The sequence below is a fragment of the Nuphar pumila genome, chromosome 8 (assembly GCF_984573655.1).
Source record: "Nuphar pumila chromosome 8, dmNupPumi1.hap1.1, whole genome shotgun sequence".
NCBI lineage: Eukaryota > Viridiplantae > Streptophyta > Magnoliopsida > Nymphaeales > Nymphaeaceae > Nuphar > Nuphar pumila.
Genome location: NC_143256.1, coordinates 18,936,340 through 18,954,263, shown reverse-complemented (window position 1 = coordinate 18,954,263; position 17,924 = coordinate 18,936,340). Strand labels below are relative to the sequence as shown.

General features: G+C 40.3%; 1 pseudogene; it reads left to right on the top strand.

Moving 5' to 3' along the window:
- Window positions 1–5,182: 5,182 nt before the first annotated feature.
- Window positions 5,183–17,163, top strand: LOC149829717 (actin-interacting protein 1-2 pseudogene; annotated as a pseudogene).
- Window positions 17,164–17,924: the final 761 nt, after the last annotated feature.

Genomic DNA, 17,924 nt, shown 5'->3' with positions numbered 1-17,924 from the left:
ATCCATGTTAAGCTTCTTCGTCTTCGAAAACGTATTAAGGAATGGCTAAGTTTTAATAACCTGAACAAGTTTAGGTTCATCGGCCAGTGGGAAGCTGAGCTCTCCGATTTGGCCCAACGTCAGGTCGATCTTGTTGGTGTACCGAAGGGTCAAGTGCTTCAATTGCAAGAGCGTATCGTCGTACTCTCTACTCTCGTTGCAGAATGGAGAGCACGAGATGAGCTTAGATGGAAGTTGAGGGCTAGAGTTGCATGGTTGGCTAATAGCGATGATAATACACAATTTTTTCATATGAACGCATCAAATAAATACAGTAAGAACTGTATACTCTCGATCGAGATCGATGGATGCCAGTTTGGTCCGCACAATTGCCTGCCAGCTATTACTTCTTATTTCTCCAGGTTGTATTCGGCCGACTTAGGCGTCAGGGGGGTCATCGGCGATATGGGCTATAAGCAGTTGGCGGCAAACCAATTTGTTTCTTTGCAGGTTAGATTCACTGAAGTGGAGATTTCGAATGCTATTAGCGAACTATCGGGATGGAAGGCACCAGGCCTTAATGGTTTTCACATTGACTTCTTTAAAGCATTTTGGTCAACTGTAAAAACTGACCTGCTCCACTTGTTCGATGAATTCTATCGTAATGCGAGGCTGCCTAAACCATATCATGTGGCAGTCATCTCTTTGATTTCTAAGAGGCAAAGGGCATCAGACATATCCAACTTTAGGCCGATTTCGGTGATGGGTGCTCTGTATCGCATTATATCTAAGGTGTTGGCTAATCGGTTGCACGCTATCATTGATCAACTTGTTTTGTCCGAACCAGGGTGCTTTTATTCCAGGTCGAAGTTTGCAAGGATCCTTTATTTGTGCAACTGAGCTTCTTCACTCTTTACAGTCGACTGGATCACCGCACTTCATGCTAAAATTGGATTTTCACAAGACTTATGACAGAATGGCATGGGATTTTCTGATTGAATCTCTAACAAATATGGGGCTTGGCAGCCGATTTATAGCATGGGTTAAGGAGTTGGTCACAAAATCAGTATCATCAGTTTGCATCAATGGAATGAGAGGGGAAGAATTCAAGTTGGCTAGAGGTGCACAACAGGGTTGTCCTCTAGCACCTATCATTTTTAATATCGCGGTAGATGGTTTACCTATTCTCATGAAAAGGGCAGAAGAAACAGGCTTCTTGGAATCCTTGGGCATTCCTGGTTTTGTTGGTCACACAATTCAATATGCAGACGATACTTTAATATTTGGACATGCGAATGTTAATCAAATGTCTAGGTTGTACTTCATTATTAAAGTCTTTGCTGCAATTTCAGACCTTCGCCTGAACGAGAGTAAGTGCGCTCTGGTCTTACTCAATGTTGACCCTCTTCTCCAATCGGCTGCTGCAAGGATCTTCAACTGCCCAATATCCGACTTTCTGTCAATTTCTTGGGTCCATCGTTGCACTCTCTACAATCAGCGGGAACTTCTACTTGGATGTCTACCATAGAGCGGGTGCAAGGAAGATTGCAGGCTTGGAAGGCTCAATATTTATCTTTTACGGGACGAGTGATGCTCATTCGCCATGTTTTAGCCCGATTACCAGAGTTTCGAATGAGCATGTCTATTATACCGACGACAGTAGAGCAGACGATCAATCGTTTGCTTTCGCACTTCCTTTGGTCTGGGAATGTGTCGCACAAAAAGTACATGCTTGTTTCTTGTCAACAGATCGTGCTTCCGAGGCACCAAGGTGGCTTAGAGATTCCAACTATGAGAAAGAGGAGCATTGTTTTAGTCTTGAAGTGGGCTTGGGAAGCTTCCACATCTCAATCTTCTTGGGATATGATTGTTAGGCAAAAATATGGTAGTCTACATGAATCCCTTCTTTCCACGCCCAGTTCAGTGTGTCATTCGTCCCTCTGGCTAGAGTGGCGGAAGACACTTCGATCCTTCAGTGGCAGAGATTTTAGGCCTGTCCATGGCATGACATGGCTTCACTGGGCCATGGCGAGCGGAGATAGGTTCTCCATTAAGCAAGTTTACCATTCCTTGTTGCCATCCGGGATGAACTGGTTTCCCAGTGATTGTATGTGGGGTAAGGGGCCAGCTCCAAGGGCAAAAGCTTTGGCGTGACTTGTGGCTCTGGATCGTGTTCAAACCCAAATTAATGTCAGGAAACGGGGGATTCAATTTCCAAGCATGTGTGTTCTTTACGAGAAGGTTGTAGAGGACACGACTCACCTATTTTGGCTCTGCCCGGTCATTCTAGACTTATTTTTTCAAACTTGGGGTGCACCACTTTTTCAAACTCGTCCGTGCTCCGTTATTCGGGACCTCTTGCTTGGTCCCAGGATTGTACGACAAAAAAAAAATGGAGATTACTGTGGCGGGTTTGGTTGCTTTCAGCATGGTGGGTCATATGGACTGAAAGAAACGACATCTTCTAAAGGGGCATCAAATTCGATTTCGGAAGGCTTCGACAACGGGTCATGTCTGATGTGTATCTGGCTCTTAAATTACATAGTAGGGGGGGGGGGGCTGATCGGCTTGTACTCTGAACTATGTACAATCGCCATCTAGATTGTGGCTGTTTTGCTCTTATGTTTCTCTTTTGTCTCTCCCATCCAATATTCTGTTGGATGTATTTTGGTAATGTTGAATGGTGAATGTTCTCTCTCTCTCTCTTGTACATGCGCTACAGAGTTTGTAACCCAAACTGAAACTACAACACCACACATATATTTGTGCGGATGCATAAACATGAAATTTTGCCCATCCAAATGGATGGGTTTCATAGATTTAGGCGATGTTTGGAAACTAGTTGTCAGAAGTAGCCAGAGTGGGAATACCAACACCAGAATTGTTGGTGATGGATGGAGTTGTAAGAAATGATGCAAGTGAGATGGTATTTGACACGTCCAATTCCACATTTTACATCCCACTTACATGAGGTGGTAGTTACCAAATACTACACCAGATCTCACACAGGTGACTGCTTCAACAACCTTCCTAACGTTCTTTCAGTATTATTTCCAACTTTTTAGTTGCATTCCAAACAGATGCACATGTGGAAGTGGTAAATCTCCCGTAAAATCAAAGTGGGCGATAAAGTAGTCGGAAGTCATAGGAAAAAAAGTTTCATTTCAAAAAAATTTCCTAGACCGGATATGTCTTATTTGCAAAATGGGACACCAGTTGATATGGCATTCAATCCATTAAGAGTACCTTCACGAACGAATGTGGGACAAATATTTGAATGCTCACTCGAGTTAGCGGGAGACCTGTTGGGCAGATATTATAGAATAACACCCTTTGATGAGATATATGTTGGGTTTCCCTCCTTTGTGGGATCCATTGGTTCGATGCACATTCAGTATCACTGCAGAATTTCAAGCACGATGCTTGATCTTTTCGAAGATGATTTGGAGTATTTGCTAGATAGCGATTTGTAGAAGTCCTCTCAGCTAAATGACTATTCAACTGTTCAGAGTTTGAGGTTCAGCGAGTTGTCGATGACGATTTGTGGTGAGTGCCTTCAGTTGCATAGCGATTTGTGGTTAGCGTTATGTGTTTCAGTCGGATGACGATTTGTGGTTATCGTTGGATAGCGATTTGTGGTATCGCTGGATAGCGATTTGTGATAAGGCGCATCGTAAGTTATGCAAGATATTTAGTCTTCCGCATTTAATGTGAGTCTTGTCTTCTATTTAAGGGATGGATGAGAGAGCAAAAGCAATGGAAGAGAGCAAAAAAGGCAGAATATTAGGAAGAGAGTGTGAGAAACACTTTTAGGGCACCGAAAGGGTGCGGAGGAAAAAAAAAACAAGAAGTGTTGCGACACTTCTTTCAAGACAGCTTCGTCAAGCTAGTTCTTCAAATCATTCGTTCTTTGTTCCTCAGTGAGGCATATCCTCTTGTTCATTTCGTTACACCTTGTGTGTTTGTAAGGCTTATGCCTTTTGGCCACTTTGTAATCTTTGTTTGAAGATAGTGGAAGTTGTTGACCTATTGGTCGTCGTGGACATACCTCAGTTGAGAGGGAACCACGTAAATCGTTGTGTGCTATTTTTATTTTCGCAGCTAGTTTGTTTTGGTTTATTTTTCTACCACTATCATCATCGTATTGTTTTCATCAATTCACACTTGTGGGGAGACCCGGTACGTCCATTTTAACCCCAACATATGGTATCAGAGATTTGGTTAGTATATTTGTGTGTGAAGTCATGGAGAATAACATTGGGCGTATGATCAGTTTGAATGGCACAAACTGGATGGCATAGAAAACTAAAATAGAAGACCTCTTGGGTTATAAAGATTTGGATGGACCCATAGACGGTGTGAGAGGCAAACAAGAAGAGATGAAAGATGTCGAATGAAAAAAACTAGACCGAAAGGCGATCAGTTTCATTCGACAATGGATAGATGATAGTGTCTTTCATCATGTATCCATAGAAACTTTGACGCATGGTCTTTGAACCAAACTAGAGAGCCTTTATGATAGAAAGGCAGCAGTGAATAAGGCCTTTCTATTTCGAAAGCTTGTGAACCTCAAGTATAAAGAGGGCGGCTCTATTGCAGAGCATTTGAATGAGATCAAAAGCATTGTAAATCAGTTGGCCACAATGAAAATCACTTTTGATGATGAGTTACAAACTTTGTTTCTCTTATTTCCCTTCCTGAGAGTTGGGAAACCTTGGTGGTCACAGTCAGTAACTCTGCACCTGATGGAATGGTAACGATGAGCCAAGTTACCAGCAGTCTGTTGAATGAAGAGTCCAAGAGAAAGTCATTAGGTCCTTCTACCTCAAAGGCGCTTGTGATTGAAAACAGGGGGAGAAGCAGAAGTAAGAGCAGGGCTCTGCACTACCATGGCAAATCCAGAGGCCACTTACACTCGAGCTCAAAGAAAGACGTCGAGTATTATTATTGCCACAAGAAGGGGCATATGAAGCGACAGTGCAGGAAGCTCAAGCTTAAGGAGTAGAATAGAGAGAAGAGCTCAGAAGAAAAATAAGGTGCCACAGTCACAGATGGAGAGCTCATGGTTGTCTGTGATGGCACTAGCATAAATTTGATCGATCAGGAGACCGATTGGGTGATTGACTCTGGAGCTTCATTTCATGTTACCTCACGGGTTGATTTCTTCACTTCCTACTCGCAAGGTGATTTCGGTAATGTCTGAATGGGAAATGAAGATGTGTCAATGATTGTTGGCATGGACGACATTTGCTTGGAAACAAGTGTTGGCTGTAAGTTGTTGCTGAAAAATGTGAGGCATGTACCAGACATCCGACTGAATCTGATCTCTGCTGGAAAGTTAGATGATGAGGGCTATAACAACACCTAAAGTGATGGAAGGTGGAAGCTAACCAAAGGCTCATTGGTGATAGCCAGAGGAACAAAGGCTCGTTCCCTTTACACTTTGTAAGCAAAGATCTGGAAGAGTGTTGTGAATGTTGTGGAGACTGGCTCGTCCACAAAATTATGGCATAGAAGGCTTGGGCATATGAGCAAGAAGGGGCTGCAAGTCGTAGTTAAGAAAGAGTTCCTGACAGGTGCAGCAGGTACATCTTTGGAACCTTGTGTTCATTGCTTCCATGGTAAACAAAATAGAGTTTCTTTCCATAGATGCATTGCATCTAGAAAATCTCATGTTCTAAATCTTGTACATTCTGATGTGTGTGGACCTTTAAAGGTCAAGACACTTGGTGGTGCATTGTACTTTATGACTTTCATTGATGATCACTCTAGGAAAGTCTGGGCTTATACACTGAGGACTAAAGACCAAGTTCTAGATGTATTCAAGCACTTTCAGGCCATGGCTAAATAAGAAACTGGCAGGCAGTTGAAGTGTGTTCGCTCGGATAATGGTGGCAAATACATTGGGACATTTAATCAGTATTGCACCAATCATGGCATCAAGCATGAAAGAACTATAAGGATGACACCTCAACAGAATGGGGTTGCTGAGAGGATGAAGCACATCATTCTTAAGAGAGTCAGATGTTTGCTGTCACACTCTAAATTGCCAAGATCTTTCTGGGGTGAGACAATGAGGACAACAATTGATCTTATCAACTTGTCTCCTTTTATTCCCTTGAAGGGAGATGTTCCAGAGAAAGTTTGGATAGGAAAAGAACCTTTCTATGGACACTTAAGAGTGTTCGACTGTAGAGCATTTATTCACATTCCGAAGGAAGAGAGGTCCAAGCTTGATCCAAAAGTCAAGCAATGCATATTCATTGGCTATGGACATGAAGAATTTGGCTACAGACTGTATGACCCTATTGATAAAAAGGTGGTCAGAAGTCAAGATGTTGTCTTATTGGAAGATTAGACCATTGAAGACATTGGTGAGTCTGAGCCATCAGAGTCCAGTACAGGTGATCTTATTGATTTAGATCCCCTAGATGCGCCGACTGTTCATGATTTCGTGGAGGAGATTCCACCTCCTCGCAATGATGCAAAGGAAGGAAGTGTTGAGTCAGAAATTGAGGGGGAGCCAACACCCCAAGAGTCACTTCCTCAGACTCCGATAAGGAGATCCACTAGAGAAAAACAGTCATCCAGAAAATACTCATCAAATGAGTATGTGATGATTACAGATCAAGGTGAGCCAGAAACTTTTGAAGAAGTTTTGGAGGATGAAAACAAGTCTGAGTGGTTTAAGGCAATGAAAGAAGAAATGGATTCATTGCATGCGAATCACACCTTTGATCTGGTAAAGACAACTAAAGGGAAGAAGGTGTTAAAGAACAAATGGGTCTTCAAGTAGAAGACTGATGAAAACAACTCTCAACCTAGATACAAGGCACGTCTTGTTGTGAAAGGTTTTGCTCAGAAGAAAAGAGTTGACTTTGATGAGATCTTCTCACCACTTGTGAAGATGCCCTCCATCTGAACTGTGCTTGATATAGCTGCAAGCATGAATTTGGAAGTTGAGCAGCTTGATGTGAAGACTGCATTTCTATATGGTGACTTGGAAGAAGAAATTTATATGGAGCAACCTGAGAGTTTAATTGACAAGGGTAAAAAGCACCTAGTTTGCAAGTTGAAGAAGAGCTTGTATGGATTGAAGCAAGACCAAGGCAGTGGTATAAGAATTTTGATTTCTTTATGAAGGAGCATGGATACTCAAGAACCTCCACAGACCATTGTGTGTTTGTGAAGAAATTTCCAGATGGTAATTTTATCATTCTCTTGCTTTATATGGATGATATACTGATTGTGAGCCAAGACATCAGCAAGATTTTATAAACCAATCGACATCCTATAGTTTTCTTCCCTGAAGGAAGATCTTGAATATTCCATGTAGAAGCCTTTTCAAGTGCATCTAATTCAGCTTTCATGGCTTCTATCCATTTGATATCATTTTTTGCTTGAAAATATGTGGATGGTTCTTCATATGAGTGAATTAATGCAATAATTGCCCTATATGTGGGTGAGAAAGACTCGTATGATACAAACCAGTGGCGTAGCTAGGATTGACGTGGGGGATGGGCAAACAGGGGTGTAGCAAAAAAAAAAATGGCGTGATAGTCGGGGGCTCGGGGGCAGCGCCCCCGAAAAAAAAAAATTTGAGATAAAATAAAAAATGGCTACAATTATTAATAAAAATCTATTTTATATGGACAAATCAAACTATTTGCTGCAGTCAGGGCTGAGCTGGGCTAGGACTGGGCTTTTAAAAAAAAAAAAAATTAACTGTTTCGAGAGGCAGGACTGGGCTACAGCCCATTCCTGCCCCCGCCCCCCCCAGCTCCGCCTCTGACCACCAAGATTGGCCGTAGAACCCCGAAAAAGCTTTAAGCTTAAAAATGAATACATTTTTTATGACACCGATGATGACCAACATGCACCATATGCAGAATTCAAGCAAAAAGAGTATAAAAATGCCTGTTAGACAAAAAATACAGACGCCCAATTATTAAAATCTGTCAATGGCCATAGTTACTCACTACAAGAATCCTAGACAATCGAGAACAAGCAATTCACTCACCAACTATCTGGTAGATAAAGATACGCTATCCGTTGCCTTCGTTACATTGATAGACATCCATACCTTGTTTTAGCAGCAGGCATAAAAGGAGAGTCCTATGCACGCACGATGACCAAGAAAGGATAGCAAGATTGACTCTTCCAATGAGGTTGCGCCCAAAAAAGAGGAAAGAAACTAGACCCACGTTCAGTTGTGCCCCAAAAAGAAAGGATCAAGAACCAAATTGAAGGATTGGCCTGTATTGCTCCTGTAGAATGGATAACTGGATACTGTATCACCAGAGCCACTGAACATGAACAAAACCCACCCTCAAATTTAGGAGATAAGAGGGTCTTCTTCAAACTGCTAGCGATGGTTGCCGGAGATTGGCAAAGGTCCGACTGACTGCGACACCGATGCCTCGCGTCGTCGGAGATTGCAGCCGAGAGGGAGAAGCTCGGAGGGGGGCACCGCCACCGCGGGTTCACCGAAGGGAAGCCGGCGGCACTGCAGAGCACAAGGGTTGCCGGCGAATGGGGTTGCCGTCTTGCCTGTGACTGAAGGGGAATGCTAGAACGGAGGGGCAGAGCTTTAGAAAACTGGCTAGGGTTTTACCCCTCGCCTCTTTTGGCAGGCTCTAGACTCATCGAGAGCCCGGGTCTCGGTCGACTCGGTTTCACGAGTCCTGATTCGACTCGGTTTTCCGAGTCATGAGTCGACTCGGTTTCAAATTTTAGGGTGGGCGGCCGCCCACCCATGCCCACCCCTGGCTCCGCCACTGATATAAACTTTCCTGGAGGCCTCGAGATTCGGGATGATTGTCTAGTTGGAATGTTAGAATATTTTTCAAGTGCACATGGAGGATTAGACTCTTGTCGCCTGGAATATTGAATACTAGTATCTCTATGAACTTCTTCATTTTCAACATTAAGATCAATAATTCTTTGATCATCATCAAAGTTACAATCAAGGTCATATTCATCAGATGTTGATATTAGATCTAGCAAAAAGGAGTACTCAGTGACGTCTTTTAATTTTCTAAAATCAAAGAAGCTCTCCTTTTCAAGAAAGGAAACATTTCTAGACACATATAGTTTATTATTTTTGAAGTCAAAACATCTATAACCTTTCTGGTTTTCAGCATATCCTAAAAAGGCACAGGGAATCACACGAGGAGAAAGTTTATCATTTTTGTCAGTAAATATGAAACATTTGCACAGTTTTACATTTTAACAAAGCAGTCATCTGGAATTGCCACAAGCACTTCTTGTGACAATGTAGAAGTGATATAGGCAACCAACGCCTGATCTCACTTTATCCAGGATACATACTCAGGATTTCTAACATAGGTAATAGAAAGATCTTTCTCACTATTCTTTTCTTCTTGTGGTATGAATTCTGGAGGAACAGGAACAGAACCATCCAGATGTCCAGAAAGGTCCTGACTTCTTATGAATGGTATGATTTGTTGCTTCCAAGTTAGGAAATTGGAATTGTTCAGTTTCTCAGACACGAGTTGGCTGAGAAAGTTTGAGGAAAGACCAGACTGAGAATGAGGGAATGAGTCCATATTCTTTTGAAGCCAAAAACAAGAAGGAATAAGATCCAACCAAGAGAAGGAATAAAAAATAAGAAATGGCCTTACGACAAAGACCCAACCACAATTGAATTCTAGTATAATTCAGAACATAAATTTTAATATCAGAGAAGTCTAAAGACCAGACTAGTTTTTTTTTTTAACTGATGAACACGAGGCAGAAAAAAAGGACTACACAGTAAAGAATCTGTTCTGAATAAAATTCAATCAGTAATAGGTACGTTATTTTGAAAATAATGTGTTTTCCTTTTAGAATAATGAGAAAACAGGCAAAACAGAGATGAAAATGAATTCGAAGATGAAATTATTTTAATCAAGATAGATCTGGGCGTGCAGATCACAATCTGATCTGACGTCAATATGCAAATGAGTTTGGAGTGATCCTTTTCAACTCTTGTAATCACACATAGATCAAAAAAATTGATCTTGCTTGATTATTTTGCTTATGGATGGGTAAGATCACGTGCAGCAATGTGAAAGAAGTAGTAGATATGACAGAAGAACAACAGGGAATGAAAGAAGGAGGAAATATGCCAACGTGACCAAATTTCAGTTTTGGATTTTGGAAATAAGAGAAACACGTTGGCTTAAATAAAAAAGGGGAATCAAAAGAGGTACTTGAAGAAGACAATAAGCAGATTAATGATGTATTTCAAAAGAGCAAAAAGAAAGAGGAGAGTACGAAGAAGAGATTTCAGTCCGGACTGCAGATTTAAATACAAGAGAAATCGATAGGAAAAATGAGAAAACAGGTACCTTAGAAGGAGACAAATCAGTCATAGAAGGAACCGATCTTCAATATTGAACCTGCTGCTCTGATACCATGATAGAAATCATGGGTTCCTTTCTTCATCTACAAGCAACAACACAGCATGGGGAGAGAGAACGAGGCTGCAGCAAAAATCCCTAATCAGGGTATTCATTTTTGCTTCTCTGATTAAATACACACAGATACAATAGCTAGGGTACGAAAATACCCATTACATGTTATGATAAAATTATAGCATGTCATTAAGGAAACATTAATGAGCATGTGTTTAAAATGAATTGGGTCTGGATCCTGAGATCCAGACTTTATACTAAATGACAGTATCTTTTCACGCCTAACCCGTTTATTAAACGGGTCGGGTTCGTGTTAGGGGTATGCCAACCCAGCTGACCCGTTTAATAAACGGGTTAGGCGGGCGGGTCAACCTGCTAACCTGCCAATCCGTTTACCCGACCCAACCCGTTTATAAACGGGTTGGCGGGTCGTGTCGGGTTACCCGTTTAATAAACGGGTCGGGTTCGTGTTTGCCACAGCCGACCCGTTTAATAAACGGGTCGGGTTGAGGTATGCTGACTAGCCAACCCGCCGAGTCGACCTGCCAACCCGACCCGATTGCCACCCCTAATTGAGATAGGCAACAATGCTCCATCTTGAGGTGTTGCAAAGATATCTATCGAATTGATTTATGAAGTCAAGCCTTGAACTCTCTTGGAGCATTTGCAATTCTGTTTAGAAAATTTGAAGTGCTAAACATCTTGAATGCAACTCTTTCTTATTAAAGTGGCAAGTCACCAATATATGGTTGCTTCTTTTCATAGATATTATTTATCACCATAAAGCTTCCTAGAAGTTTCACCTGAATCTCTGCCTTTTGTAATATTGCTTTTACATGAATTCTTTTCAAATGGCCCAAAAGACATGGCTTTATAATTTGGCTTCAACATTTAAGTTTATGATCATTTGTCTCTTTTCTATTCAATGGTACGGAATTCACTCTCAAAGAAAATAAAACCAGAGGCGGTTCTTTTATGCACATACATGCAGGTCATCTATTTTGTACTTCAAAGGAATTGGCATAGAAGATTCCTTTTTGATGAGTAGCCTTCAATTTTTTGAATATTCATGGCCCATCTCAGTATCATTTCATTGTGCATGAATTGATTAATCAGGCTAATCGGATAACATATATGTTAGTTAATTCACAAGGCTCCAAACTGACTAATAACAGTATCTTCCAACATATTCTCTCTAAAAGATAAATATACTCTTTGTTGTTCTTGTAACTTCAATCTCCAAGAGGTACGTAAATGAGACCAATTTATTGATGTCAAATTCTTGAATTAGAAACTTAAATAGCCTTTGAAATTCTATATAATATTCCATTGAAATAGTTTGACCAAAATATGCAAGTAATATCATTTTCAATACTCCTTGAGAAGAAATAAAAAATGAATTGAGATTTGTTCACGCCCATGCTTGAAATGAGCAGTACTACATCTTTTAAGCAAGTAATTCAACTTTATGTTCATGTGGTGAAGACGAAGAATAGAGAAGAGATAACAGGAGGTACCACAGGGCTGTAAAGTGCCTCATATGGTGGGTGATGTCGCAGTCAACTCTCTTGTATGTTATGTCTAACTTTAGGTTAACCTAATTACACATATACCTTTTGAAAGGTACACCTTGCCATGTAATGATATAATATGACGAGCAGTGCTTCATTGGCCTAATCATAGCACTATGGATATTGTTTTGTTCTGACATTGTTACCGTGCCAGTTGTAATTTTGACATATAAAATGTCATGAGCAGAAATTCTCTTGATCCAATGTTCACAGCATAAGGAATTGATTTGTATGTGACAGTTGACACTATTTGTTATTCATTATGTAAGTTGTACAAGTGGAATTTGATTTTCGCACGTGCATGGTATAGTCAACCTCTCTCACGCTCTCTATAAACAGGCAACTAACTACAATTTTTATTCATACATGTGCATATATGTATTGGATAAACTGGGAGCTATGTCACATAGGTACGGGTGCAGATGCGGGGGCGGCGATGCGGCACTTTAAAAGAACTTGGGTGTGGGGGTGCGGGAGGGTATATATATATATATATATATATATATATATATATATATATATATATATATATATATATATATATATATATATATATATATATATATTTAACACCACCCCTTTACCCTTTCTCGTGGTACCCCATTCTCAAGCCCCATCCCTCTTTACCCCTTCTCGAGGTACCCCCTTATTTTTTTAATTGGGGGGGGAGGGGGGTGCTCGAGGTACCCTTACCCATTATCGAGCCCTGTCCCTTTTTTTAATGGACAAAGTTAACCAAGTCCATTTTGGACAATGATAACCTTGGGTGCGGGTTGACCGAATTGGGTGCCACACCCGCGTCGCGTCGACGTGGGTGCAGAGGCCTCTTTGGTGAGTCCCTGTGACATAGACTGGGAGCATGTCTGTGCTCGCTAGTATGTCTAATGGCAATAACATGTGAAAGATTTCCAAAGGCTATTCGGTTGGAGATTTTCTCCTCGTTTTTAAGTTATATTGTCCTAGTCCAATTTGATGATTTTATCAGGTGTTCTCCAAATATTTGGTCCTCTTCTTTGATGTTCGGATAGTAAATATCAGGGATAGTCCATATATTCTTGTCTGGGAAGTTTTGCAGCCAATTATAAAAGTTCAATACACGGTAGTATTGCTCACCAAGTCTGATGAATAGCATATTCCTTTAATAAGGAACAATTTCTTAATCTACCTGCCAAATTCCAATTGATGATATCCTGCTGTGGGGCTTATATTTTGCTGACTGTACAACAACTGTAGCTATGTACAATATGTTCAACTTGCTTTTGCTACAAGAGATGATCCTTTTCCCAAAATTTTACAGGTAAGGAGAATTCCGCTGCATGCTGATCAGTGTGGTGATGAAGAACAAATTGATATTGGTGCACAACCAAAGGACTTAAATATTGCACTTGATAAGCCCGAGCTGGCATTGCTTTCAACTGATTCAGGAGTAATCATGCTTCGTGGATCCAAAGTGTTGTCAACTCTGAATCTTGGGTTTGCTGTGACGGCATCTGCAATTTCACCTGATGGAAGTGAGGCCATTGTTGGTGGCCAAGATGGGAAACTCCACGTCTATTCTGTCAATGGGGACACTCTCACTGAAGAGTCAGTCCTTGAGAAGCATCGTGGTGCTATTAACGTCATTCGTTTCTCCCCAGATGCCTCTATGTTTATTTCTGGTGATCTCAATCGAGAAGCTGTTGTATGGGACCATGTCACTCGAGAGGTACCATCTCTCTCTCTCTCTCTCTCTCTCTATATATATATATATATATATATATATGTGTGTGTGTGTGTGTGTGTGTGTGTATCAATCCTTGAACACAAGCACACACACATAACAAAAAGAAAACAATAATTGGTGTATGTACAGAGTCTACAGACAGTATGCTAGGGAGATGCACATTATAACACTTTGCAAACCATGTAAATCCTTTTTTTTTGTCTAAGAGAAATAATTTAAGCCAGGGGATAAGAAATCTTTCAACAAGCTTACAGAATAGATCAAATTAAGATTCTTAACCACCAGGCCTATTCCGACCAATCCAAGCTAAATCCCCATCTGGCCATTTTATTGGCACAATCCAAAGCTTGTTTGAACAACCACTGAAATGCTGGATAAAACCAAAACAAATGCTCAATTGTTTCGTTCTCATCGAAACAGAAGTAGCAAGTACTTGCAAGCTGGAAACTTTTGTCTTTCAATTTGCACTGGTTATTAACCTTATCAAGTGCTAAGAGCCACACAAATATCTTGGCTGTAGGAGAGGGATGGAAACCCTGGACGGTGTCATTTGGAAAGTGGTCTACATCTTTACAGCCAAAAGCATGGCTAAATGAAGCTATAGAGAACATAACACATCCGTCACATTTCCATATAAGGAATTCTCGCTGTCAGAAATTTTCCATGGGCCTAAAAATCCAATAGCCATAACCAAAACCAATCTTCTACCTCTTGCTCCTTGAAATTCCTTCTGAATTCAGTGAACTAACTAGCTCTTCCTTTCCAACATTCACTTACAAGTATGCTGTTATCTCTGTTTATGTGAAAAAACGGTGGATATCTTTCAGCAAGAGTTACATCCCTGGACCATAAGTCAGTCTGGAACCTCAGCTTGACCCCTTTGCAAGCTTGATTTGAACCATAAACTTAATTACCAATTCAATCACCCCCCTTTGCAAGGTCGTACTCCCTTGAAGATTTGATTATTTGGTTCCAGCCAACCACACCACCAGCTGAGATAGAGCTACCATTTCCACGTACCAATCCATTTATCCCCTTCACCCAAGCCTATGGGACCAAAAAACAAGTTAGATTCCAGATTTGTTCAAAGCTAACAGTCAGATCTGCCTATGATTCCAGTATGTGTTTTAAAATTTAACATTCAAAACAAAGAAATCTTCTGAAAAATATTAAATCCATAAAGAAGAAAGAGGTTAGAAGATTAGAGCAAAAAGCATGAAGATGAGATTAATAGATCACTTCGTCATGGCTGCTCTAATTCTGTGTCAATTTTTGTCATTTCAATTTGACTCAATGAAATAGGAAAGAGAAAATGAATATTCCAACTTCAACAGGTTGATGTCCCAACTCATTAATCACATGGGATGATCTCTCATAATAGATTAATCCTCACTAGGATTGAGTTAATTTTTTTTTATTAGTCAAGCTAGGTTTGCCTGAATATGGCCCGGTTGAGATAGTGTGACTCCAACTGGTACTACAAATCAATTACCCGAGCCATTGATGACAATGATACAATACTAATGCATGTTACGTAAAGCAAAAATAAAAACACATATTGAAGAAATGCCACGTATCCTTACATCTTGTCCTTAAGAGTTAATTAAACAGAAAGATGAGCATTGTCAGGGATAGAATGGGCATGTTACAAGCTGTCTGAAATTACAGAACACAAAAAATTTGACATGAAGCAAGTTGAAGGAACTGGGAAAAGGAGGAGCCCAGTAAAGATTGGAGATCAGCAATAGGCAGGAATATTACTATTGGGGACCATAAGTTTAGCTTTAAGCAACAATGGGATTACAAAGCAAATTGTGGTGCATAAGACAAATACCAGTTTTGATAATAATGGTGTACTTTGCTATTAATTGCATGTTCTGGATTTTCATGAGAAGGTGACAAAGCAATCAAGACCTAGAATGAATTGATTCGGCGCAATATCCCTGTTATGAAAAATGTAGTAGACATTCATTCTATTGTATGTCAATGGCATTCTAGATCCAAAAACCTTGAAAATTCTTAAGCATTTATGGCCTTGTGTGCGGTATTATAATTACCCTTGTTTTCCTAGACTACAAAATGCCTATGTCACACGGACTCGGCTAGGGAGGTGCCGCACCCGAGTCGACACGCCCCGACACGGGTGCGGACACGGGTGCGGCTTCGGACTCGGCCCAGACTCGGTCAACGCCGAGTCGGACTCGGTCAACGCCGAGTCGGACTCGGTCAACGCCGAGTCGGACTCGGTCAACGCCGAGTCGGACTCGGTCAACGCCGAGTCGGACTCGGTCAACGAGTCTAGGCCGCGTCCGTCCACATTTTGGACTCGGTCAACTTTGACCGAGTCCAAAAATGTCCATTTTTAAGACAAAAAACAAAAAAAAACAAATTTTATATATCTTTTTTTTAATATATAACCAGACTGTGCAATGCAGTTGCACAGTCACAAACTGTGCAACTGCAACTGCACAGTCATTGCACACAGTCTGTGTGACTGTGCACAGTCTGCACAGTCACAGACTGCATTGCACAGACTGTGTGCACAGTTTGTGTGACTGTTTCACAAGTCACAACTTATGTAAAAATATGTATAAAACACGATAAAAGGTAACCCAACCATTTGAGATAGCTAAATAAATGCTTTTCCAGTTTAAAAAAATACTAGTTTCACAAGTATTAGAAAAGCTAGCTTAAGAACTACCATAAAGAAATGGGAATGCCAAATTGAAACTTTCGAAAAAATTAAGGTCATAGTTTTGGCTACTTAATTTTAATTGTTTACTAGAATTATATATATATATATATATAGCCGAGTCCCCGTGTCCAAAATTTTTGAAATTGCGCCGCACTCGTGTCGCACCCGCACCCATGTGACATAGCAAAATGCCATGGTTCAATTTATCAGGCACAATGTAAATCCTATATGGTTTTTTAATTTTCTTTTTGTTTCCTAAATTCTTTTTACACACATTAAAGTAGTGGAAGGCTGTCATGCTTCATCCATGTTTTTTTTTTCTTTATTTTTGATAGATTTTGTCACTATATTTAAGTTGTTCATACTTCTAACTTTTTGGTTCCCATTTGCATAGTCCATCTCTCTTTCTTCCTTTCCCTTCCGCATTAATCCTTTTTAGAAATGTAATGTTAATTACCAAGGTGTGATTTTTAACTTCCTGAACATTTGTCTCACTAACCAGTTGACTATCTTCTGCAGGTTAAGCTTAAGAACATGTTGTACCATACTGCTCGTATAAATTGTGTGGCTTGGTCTCCTGATAGCACAATGGTTGCTACGGGATCTCTAGACACAAGCATAATTATATATGAAGTTGATAAGCCAGCTTCAAGTCATATAACCATAAAGGGTGCTCACTTGGGAGGTGTTTATGGATTAGTTTTCAATGATGATTGCACTGTTGTAAGCTCTGGTGAAGATGCATGCATTCGTGTGTGGAGATTAGTGCAGCAGTAACGGGATCGTAACTGCAATTGATGGTTGATTTGGTTTTGGAAGCAAGTTGTGTGGCCTTACATTTCTTGCTCTGTGCAGTCTTCGTCAAAAGAATTCTCTGTTTTGTTTGTAGGAAAACCCTTTCCAGTTTGTCTTTGATTGAAGACTAGAAGAACATAGCAGAATGGCTCGTGTTTTGATATGATTTTGCTGATGTGAGATTTTCGCCTTTTTTGGGTTATATTGGGTGTTTTTTTTTTCCTTCTCCTTTTGTCGGTCTGATCAGCCATGCATACACCTAAATATTTTCCATGATCATATTTGTGTATGCAATGTTCATTGCTGGAATTGTGATGAAATAATAGAATGCTTAATCCCTTGGCCTATTCGCACTCTCTTCTTTGTTCAAGCATGGATATTGCTTTCTTTTCGGGGGGGGGGGATGAAAGAGACACTCTTTCGTAGGAAAAAAAACTTTTACTAAGGGAGGTGAAACAAACATCTCCATGGAAAACATGTGGTGGTGTTTACATAATAAAGGCAAACAAGCATCTTTCCTGTCAAAATGGGTTCACACCACTGTTGTCTGTATTAGAATCGGACTTGTATCGTTTGGCCCAATGATTCAGGTGAATCCTCCAATATCCATTCTCAAGTGAATTATTCTGAATTGGCCAAAAAATAATTAAAAAATATTGTGTCAATCAGAACGTGACACATGTTAAAGCCATTAAAATAATATAAAAAATTAATTTTAATCTATTTTTTACATTTTATTAAAA